General features: G+C 33.6%; 1 pseudogene across 1 annotated transcript; it reads right to left on the reverse strand.

Annotated features, from left to right (window-relative positions):
* Positions 1-4,446: 4,446 nt before the first annotated feature.
* Positions 4,447-8,531, reverse strand: LOC145562642 (ABC transporter F family member 4 pseudogene; annotated as a pseudogene). The gene is made up of 2 exons (XR_014094420.1): positions 8,413-8,531; positions 4,447-6,939 (listed from the first exon to the last, which is right to left on the reverse strand). The product of XR_014094420.1 is annotated as an ABC transporter F family member 4 pseudogene (transcript).
* Between the last annotated feature and the right edge of the window lie 1,512 nt (positions 8,532-10,043).

Below are 10,043 nucleotides of genomic sequence, written 5' to 3' on the forward strand. Positions count from 1 at the left end.
TTGGAGTTGAACTGAACTGAACTGAACTGAATATTTTATGAGAGAAGGAAATAAGGAACTGAACTGAATATTTTATAAGAGAAAGAAATTAGGAACTGAAATGAATAATTTATGAGAGAAGGAAATTAGAAACTGAACTGAACTGATTAAAGCCGAATTGAATTGAAATAAATTGAAAAGAATAGATAAAGAATTAAAAAAAGAATCTAAAAAAAGGCACCTCAGGGGGGCGGGAGGCCCCACTACCCCGGTTTGTAACCTGAGTATACATTGACCATGGCAGATAGACAGAAGTTATGACAACCCTCACACGAGAGCCAAAAAGAGGGCGCTTCTACGGATTGAAAGTAGCACGGCTATAGGGCAGAACTCCAGATCTACGAATAGCCGCGGGCAAGCACCTTTAACAAGCAAGTAGCTAACTTCCACCTTACTTAAGAGCAAAGCGCGAAAGTCTTCGCCTATAGCTTCAGAGTAGTAATATACCCTTATTTACTTTAAACTTAAAGATGATTTCATGAAATAAAGTTCAAATGACGTGAAATTGTGGGGGAAACGTAGCTAGCTACTTACTTAACATTGCGTAGTGCTACTAGTAAGCTAAGTTTGGCGTAAATCATCAATTACCTTCTAGATATCTCTTGATAAACCTTAATCATCTTTCAATTTACATTGTAATAAACTTAATGGCTTAATTTCATCATCTTTATGAAAGGAATTTAAAATATTGTCACATGTATATATTTGACCAATGAACTAGAGCATGATTAGTTAATCGGCTTAATCCAAATCTTGGTGTGAAATGCAAAAAGATATACTTGATAAAATTTTGACGCTTTACAAGTGTATACTAATATCAAAATGCCACGTACTCCAATAAAGATGAGAGGAGACTTTTGTAGAAACAAAAGAAAAACGTGAATTGAAGAATTGATAATGACCTAACCCATAAGTCCATAACGTCGTAACGCGTAAGTAAACTGCAAACTATCCGCGACTAATACAAGTGTTTACTTGTGCACAAGATATATTATTTACTTAAAAAAAATGATTATTGAGAGGGTGTATTAAATTAAAAATTATTTTAAAGTAGTAACAATAAAAATTGAAAGTATATTTTTTAAACATTAAAAAAAAAAAATTCTTAAATTATCTATAATTGAAAGATTCTAAATAAGAACATCAAAATAAAACGAGAAAATATTTTTAGAATTTATTATATACACCCGGGTGTATCGTACACCCGAGATTATTTGCTCATTTAATCAATAAACTAGTTTTTGGGCCTGGGCGATGCCCGGATTATTATATGAAACTAACTGATCATTAATATAAATTGTAATTTATGGTTTAATTTTCTTTGAATGAATATGTGTTTTTTTTTAAAAGTAATTAAACCATGTGATTTATACTTATATATATATATATATATATATATATATATATATATATATATATATATATATATATATATATATATATATAAGTGGTTGTGGGGTTCGAATTCTCAAGTGTTTGTGAACTGATGTGGCGTAATTTGGAAGAGTTTACATGGCGCATGGACGTTTTTATAAACGCCTTTTTATATATTAGTATAGATGAGCAAATAATTGAATATTTCTTTAGTAAGTTATGATGGACCCTTTATTATTTACAAATCCATAAGCATAATAAATCGATGATTAGCAATGCCGACGGCTAAAATTACCAAAAAGAAAAAAAAGTCAATACTTTTGGCAGTTTATCAAACCATCAACGACATTATGATAAAGCTTTTTTAAAAGGTGGCTTTTTTTGTGAATTTTGTGATAGATGTATGATGTATATGTATATCTAATTAATCAACTTAATACTCAATCAAGATAATTCTATCCACTTTAGCTAATCCTAAATAAGTCATTCTAAGACTTCTACTATATTCTTCATTTTTTTCTTTTTTGCCTTAGCTTAAATTTATAGATGTTAGGTTTGATTTACTTAAAATATTGAAGAAGGATAAAGCAAAATAAAAAAAGTCTTTGATCAACAAAAAAAAGAAATTATTCTATACATTGAAAGTGACATTTATTATTTTGAAACAGAAAATATCATTAGAAAACTTAATTATTTGGATGTAGTGGAGTACTTGATGTACATGAAGAATTAGACCAAGGGACATACAACAACTTATGTTGATTAAATATCTCCATATTCTCCGCAATTTAACTAATGAATATCACACTCGTGTATATCTCTAAATTTATACGCGTAATTTTAATTTAATTAACAAAATTATGATGATTATGTGACTTTCTCTAAATTGGATGGAAGATCTTGACAATCTATGTTGTATTGATTATATCAATTATTATTAAAAATAGAAGTTGTTAAAGAGAGTTAGAGTACTTTACAATATTATATTTAATTATACTCATATGTTACGCGTCAATTTATCAAAATTAAAATAAAAAAGGGTAGCAATGAAAATGAAAGTTGTTTTTCCAAAATTTGACCATACCTTATGAAGTGTATATAAATTCATGTGTGTGTATCACATTTTGCCACAGAAATATAAAGCCCCACAAATTGCTCCACCAAACTCACATTGATTTGGCAAGCTACCCTCTATTGCTTCTTATTACATATTGCAAGGAAGAAAGAAAAAGAAGAAAAAATTTGAAAGATGATGCAGTTGGGTGTTGTTGCTGAGCTCCTTGAACAATACAGGGCTGTTCTTGCAAGGATGAGGCTTGAGTTGGATGCTAGAAGACGATCGTCGCCTTCGTCTTCTTCTTCTCCGTCTTCTTCACCATGGTCTCCCATTTCTGAAGGCTCGCCTTCTTTCATTGTTTATTTTTGATGATGAAAAACCCAAGAATGGTTTTTTTTTTTTTTTTTTTTTTTTAATCTCTTAAGGTTATGTTTATTTAGTTGTTGGTTCATTTTTTATTGTTTGAATTATTCTTTCATTTATTTCTTAATATGATACAATAAGTGTTGTATTTGATCATATTATCCATCATAAATTTAGAGGTATACTTGTTCAAATTATTTTTATTGGGATGATTTATGACACGGAGTACCATACTTTACTTTAAAAATAAGGTTACTGATATCTCATGAAGATCAGTATTAGCACACAGTAATTATGAGTTTACCGTTTACGCAGTACATAGTTTTGATGCTAAGAATAGCTAAGGTGTTTTTGATGGGAATGTAATCTCGTTGATCTTGTACGTAGTCAAACTCTCTCACAAATTTTAAAATTTAAATTATTGGTTCTTCATTATGATAAGCGTCACTTTGTAATTAATCTTCTTTTTTTTTTTCCCCTTGCCAATTCTTCACATACTCATGGAAAAAAAAGTGAATTCTACATCTCTACAAACTGACAAGTTAGTTAAATGTTACTCTTTAAACCATAGCTTCGGATGGAAGCCAAGTATAGAGGCATGGTTGATAGTTCCAAATTGAAGAGTGCATGTATCTTAGAATTGAAGATGTGTTAAGAGTCTTAAGATCACATTATTTTGATCAAGTAATCGTTCGGTTCCTAAATAATACAAGTATAAGTATGCTACTCCATACTTTTTTTTTTTTTTTTTTTTTTTTTTTTTTTTTTGGGTGTTTAGAGAGCCATAAGGACGAGTGATGAGAATCGATCCCAAAATCACTTGGAATCGAAAGGGAAACTCTAACCACTTGAATTATTTGAGATATCCCTCACTCTCACGATTTTAAGGCCGGATTTGAGTTGTTCATTTGGTTGCTCTTGGTAAAAATGGTTTGGGTGACTAACTTGTTTTTTGGGAAGCCAAAATTACACACCTCCCTTTCAATAACTCGATTAATTAGATTAGATAAACATTCTTTAACAATTAAACCTAGAAAATGACAAATCGATTCATTATCATTAATTCATTAGTAAACGGGTAAGTTTACTCTTTTTAGAAGTAGCCAAAACATTATTATTAAGTACTCAATCCCATTAACTTTTAGTGATATTACAAATCATTAGCCCAATATGTTAGACAGGACAATAATTTTCCTTGGATTTGAAGTGCACTTTAATGTAGATACAATGTGTGGTAAGAAGGCAGTCCATGTGACATTGCTGTTTTTCAAAATATTGTGGTAATGAAGATATCTTCATTCTCCTCTAGGCCAACTTTACATTAATGTTGCATGACATACATCTAATGGCGAGGACGACAAGCAGGGCCAAGCCCTGTTTGACATTGTCCCCATAATCGGCTTATCATTTGTGCCTTCATATGCCTTTGCTTCAGATTCTTCAACCGATGCATAACTTGCTACATTGTTTCACGTAATTAGCAGTTACAAGTACTAACTATCGCGCTGCCTCTGGCCTAGATTTGCCGTACACCAGTGCTTGCCTTTCAATAAAACAGGTTAGATTCAAATAAGATTATAAGTTGACAGAGAGCTTAAAAAGCAAATAAGAAGTTGAGATGACGATGATACAGTACTAGCTTTGCGTGTCTTGTTACACGATTGCTTGTTTACAAAAATATAACTCCATAAGTTCAATTGATTATTCAGTAACCTCGTGCGTCTTATACAATCACACTCGTTCAAAAAAGAGTAACTTTTGTAGAAAAGAGGTAAACAAAGAAAATCAAAAGATGGAAAACCAAAAAAGAAAAATTATCTGCTTCAAATGAAACTAGAAGCAGATATGAGAGATAATATTCATACAGATCATCATATTGAAGACTCTGACTTGGGTGTAATGAGGAGCTAAAACAGGATATATAGTACAATGTACAGGAAGAGTTCTTCAGTCATCAACTTCAGCCTTGATCTCCTTCTGGAGGTCCTCCTTATACTCCTCAAATGTTCCAGGAAACTTTCTCACTGTCCCATTATCGACGATCCAGATCTGGCTCTTCTCTTCATCCTCACAAACACGTGAAATCAGCCGTGAATCATGACTAACCAACACAACACCCCCGGTGAACTCATCTAGTGCATCAGCAAGTGCATCAATACTCTGCATATCCAAGTGATTTGTGGGTTCATCTAACAGCAGTATATGGGGCTTTGACATTGAAATGGAAGTAAAAACCACCCGGGATTTTTGGCCTCCAGATAGTTTTGCAATTGGTGTAAGGTGGTTATGACTAGGAAGCCCGAATTTCCCAAGCTTAGCTCGGACAGCTTCTTGCTTGCTCATCCCTTCTTGATTGGGGTGTAAACGGAGGAGATATTGAACAGGGTTTTCATCCATTGTTAAAAGATCAACGAAGTGCTGCGAATACCTTCCTATCCTCAGTTTCTGGCTCCTCCTGGCCTCGCCTTCAGTTGGGCTCAAATCACCTGCCAAAAGATTGAGCAAGGTAGATTTTCCAGCACCATTGGGCCCCACAATAGCAACACGGGTACCCATATCAATACCAACATCAACATCTGAAAGCCTAAAATCAGGTCGATTAGGGTAGCTAAAACTGACTTCAATGAGCTGAAGGAGTGGAGGAGTGAGCTCAGTCGGTTCTGGGAAGTGAAACTCCACTGTGTAATCTCTCCATTTGCTTGGAGCTTCTTGCACTGCTTCATCTTCATCCACTTTTCCTTTTGATTTTTTCTTGGATACTTCTTTTGCTACTGCAAACTTTGCTCTCTCCTTCACTTTCTGCTGCTGAGCCTGGTTTCCTGATCTTTTAGCGGCTTTCAATTGCTTTTCATATACTTCATACTTTTTATTCATCTCTTTTCGACGCTGTTCATATCCACTCTCAAAATCATCAAAATTACCCCGGTATAATTGAAGCTTCATATCATGAAGATGTATAATCTCATTACAGACAGTGTTGAGGAAATCGCGATCATGGGAAACAACAATGAGTGTTTTTTTCCACCGGCATAAATACTCTTCTAACCAAAGAACTGCTCTAAGGTCAAGATGGTTGGTTGGTTCATCGAGCAACAAAAGAGTAGGTTGCATAAATAGCGCCCGAGCTAGTGAGATTCTCATTCTCCATCCTCCGCTGAATGACTTGGTAGGACGCTCCTGCATATCCTTTGTGAACCCTAAACCAGCTAAAATTTTAGATGCCTGAGCCTCAGCAGCATCTGCATCCAACAAATTCAGTTGCTCATACAATTCAGCAAGTCTCTCTCCTGCATCATCCCCACCATCATCATCATTAGCACCATCCTCTGCAGAAGAAGCATTCTGCAAAGATGCAGCCTCTTTCCTGAGTCTCACCAATTCTTCATTGGCTGAAACAACTGCTTCAAGTGCTGATCTATCATCACCAATTATCTCTTGTTCTACCAGTAAAACATCTATATTTTTAGGTACTGGAACCTTTCTCCATGCCAAAAGCTTCAAAAGGGTAGATTTCCCCATCCCATTTGGTCCAATCAAACCATACCTCTTTCCATGAGAAATTTTTATTGATGTATTCTTTAGGAGCTCTTTTCCTCGAGCAGAGACGGAAAAGTTCTCTACTGTAATATCTTTGATATTAGCATCAGCATCATCTCCGCCCTCAAGGACAGAAGCCCGGCTTCCAATGACAACAGTGAATGCATCACGATCATCCCTCAAGGCCTCTCTTTTTGCCAGCTCAGCAGCTTGAGCAGCCATCATTTCTTTTTTCTCTCGTTTCTTCAGCTCTTTATCAGTTATAGAAGCTTCAACCAACTTGGGTTCTGGCTTCTGCAGTAAAGAGCTATGCTTCTCTTCTTCTGAGTTATAGTCATCATCGTCATCTGATGGAGGAAGATCTATATCATCAGTATAAGATGAGACTTTTGGAGGGGCTTTTGACTTAGGTTTACTAGACACAGATGCCTTTTTTGTTTTGTCCGGCTTTTCATCCATGCTAGCAAGCATGGCTGAAACAGAAAACTTCTCTTTCTTCCCCTCTTTGGATTGACCTTTCGAAGTGGTTCCGGCATCATCAGATTTTTTCTTTCCCATTGAAACGATAACTGCAACAAAAAAATGGGCCAGTCATTCACTATTTGTATGATACCAACCCTTAGTTTGAAGACTTACAATCATAACATATAAACCTAAAGGGCTAAAGGGCACTTCAGATCCTAGTAATTGCAAATTCAGCAACTACACTGCTACATCACCAACTCTCTAAATATTTTAAATCTTAACTCTATACAATTATACTGCACTGAGCTAATCTTCCTCAACCATGTCAAAAATCGATATAGCTCATGAGTCAAGGCATATTTTTTGCTAAGGCATACTTCCTCCGTTACTTATTACTTGCAAGAGTTGCAACACTTTCATTTTCACAATTGCCAATTCATAATTTCAACTATGAATATCTTTAATTTTCAGCAATTAAAAGCTATAAAAAGTTTATACTCACTGTCCCTTTTTTTGTACCATGTGAGTCATAAAGCTCTTACATAAAGCGGGTGCAAAAAAAGGGGGACAGAGGGAGTATTTAATAATTTTCGCCGAATCAACTATAACAAGATCCCACCTGACTGAATTATCACATTTTTTCTTTCCCATTGAAACGATAACTCCAACAAGACAAATGGATAGTCATTCACTATATGTACAAATGATTTCTTGTTCTCTACCAACAAAGAAAACAAAGGCTATAGAAACATACAATCCTGCTGTGGTTCTAGCCAGATTATCCTCTAATATACATAATAACATCATTCCATCCCATTTACTGTAATTAAGATTTCATCATTGCTACAATCCTCGAAACATCATAAAAATACAAATTTATTTGAGATATCATAAAAAGACTTACAGTCTCAAACTCTCAAAAGATAAACCTAAAGGGCACTACAAATCCTCATCCTAGTGATTGCAAATTCAGCACTTACACTGCTACATCAATTCTTCTAATATTCTAAATCAACTCTAAATTGCACTGAGCTAGTCTTCCTAACAATGGAAATCAGTGAAAATCGATATAGCTCTTGATTTACGGCATATGTTTTGCTACGGCAATACTCCCTCCGTTTCTTAATACTTGCTACACTTCTAATTTTACACTTGCCAATCCATAATTTCAACTGCGAAATATGTTTAATTCTCAAGAATAAAAAACTACGAGTATAAAAAGTTGATATTTTGGAAGCATACACCGAGTCAATTATAGAATTATAACAAGATCTCATACGACAGTATTAAGAAACAGAAGAAGTATAAGTTATAAACAAGGAAGCATCTAAATCACATCGCATAACTGATATTGGTTAGAACAACAAAATCTCAAAATAATCAAAAAAATTCCCAATTGAATTTGAAACCACAAATCACAAGAAAAAAAACCCAACTAAATTTGATAACAAACATAAATTCGTATAATAATAGCTTGAACAAATCCAAATCCAAATCCAACCCACAACCCCAAAGAAAAAAAATATGTTAAGCAAAGATTCGAGGAGGGTATAACGAAACAAGCAAGAAGAAGTTACCAGAAAGTCGGCAGTTTTAGGAAGACAAATTGGATAGCAATGAGAGCAGATGAAGTTGAGAGCAAAAGTGTGTTTTTTTCTCGTGCGTTTTATACAAGTGATAGAGATTTCATATGGATTTAGACTTTTGTAATAGCTAATGTTCCGTTGGGCCCAAGGAATTTGTATTCAAGTTTAAGTTGAATTTTTGTTTAATTTTGAGCTCTAAAGAGAGGATATTCATAATTTTTTTTTTTCAAGAAGAAAAGAGATTTCATTAATAAAATATAGCCGAAAGTTTATATATAATTCCTAAAAAATCAAGAATTTCAACATAAGTACACACCTTAAAACTAAATACATCGTAAATTTGATTAACAATCCGCCTTAATAAAATACAGTAATTTTAGTAATAATTTTGTTACTCCGTAATTTTTTGGGGTTAGGATAAGATTTTAAGTGATGAGATGTACTGATGTAGGTTTTTTTGCCTTCAAAAAAAAAATGTAGGTTGGTTCACACGGGAATTAGAACTTTTAATTAATTGGAAATTATGGGAATCAAATTAAATTCCTATAATCAAATTCATGGTTAACAATGAGGAAAGTAATTTTTAATGGGAATTCTACTTACTTAAGGGGGGTTAGGTAAGTAAATTCCTATATTTTGTGGGAACTCAAAATTCTTAGAAAATTTCACTTCTCCCATTTTATCGGACTATTGTCATCCAAAAGCACACAAAACTTACAATTCCTAGGGAGTCTCACTTTCCATTTTTTTAATGTCAACTAAATAAGCTATAATTTGAGGTTGATGGACTTTCTTTCTCACTTTACTATATAGTAACATTTTTTTTTTCTAACTTTAATTCAATCAATTATCTTACTATGCTCTTTTTTCTCTACAAACGGTTTCTTTTGATGATTCATGTTAACCAAATGTAGAATGATTATAGGATTGAGATTTTGGTGTAAGTAGCTTTTAACAAAAGTTAAGAATATTACATTAGAAGGATAAAAGTAGATGTTGTCATACTTTATACATTCAAAGGAAAACTTAAATCTATCTGACAAGCAGTTTATAGTTAGGATCTACTCAACAACAACTTTACCAAATGTTCAACTGGTCATACTTTAAGACTTGTCACTGCTATAATTATCCATCTTCACAGCTAATTGCTACTCGTATAGTTATAATGTAATTACATTTTGTTGGATAGGGCCTCAATCAAAACGTTTAGCTTAGTTTGTAAAGTTTCACCTTAGTAACTAGAGGTTTAAACTTCGGATCCTGCCAAGTGAGGGGTGTACTTGGAGGTGGAGATCCTCTTACCTCATCCTAGACTTCTAAAGTTCCAAGTATGTAGCTTGCAACTATTGAACCAAAAAAAAAATGCAGGAGTTGAGGTTTGATCAAAGTCTCAATACTTTGCCTCAACTTTATAAAATTTGGCTTAAAAACTTTTTATTATTTGATCCTAACCAACATGTACCTTTTGGCTCAAAATGAGCAACATTTTTTAGTTGAAATGACTAGAATACGTCAATTCTGCTATATTTATTATGGTTATAAGTACACCGAACAAAAATATACATCATTTTCCTTATTTTATTAATGGCTATGCATATAAGTATATAACCCTTAACATTGCA

This window comes from Chenopodium album, chromosome 10 (genome assembly GCF_948465745.1).
Source record: "Chenopodium album chromosome 10, dcCheAlbu1.1, whole genome shotgun sequence".
Classification (NCBI taxonomy): Eukaryota; Viridiplantae; Streptophyta; class Magnoliopsida; order Caryophyllales; family Amaranthaceae; genus Chenopodium; species Chenopodium album.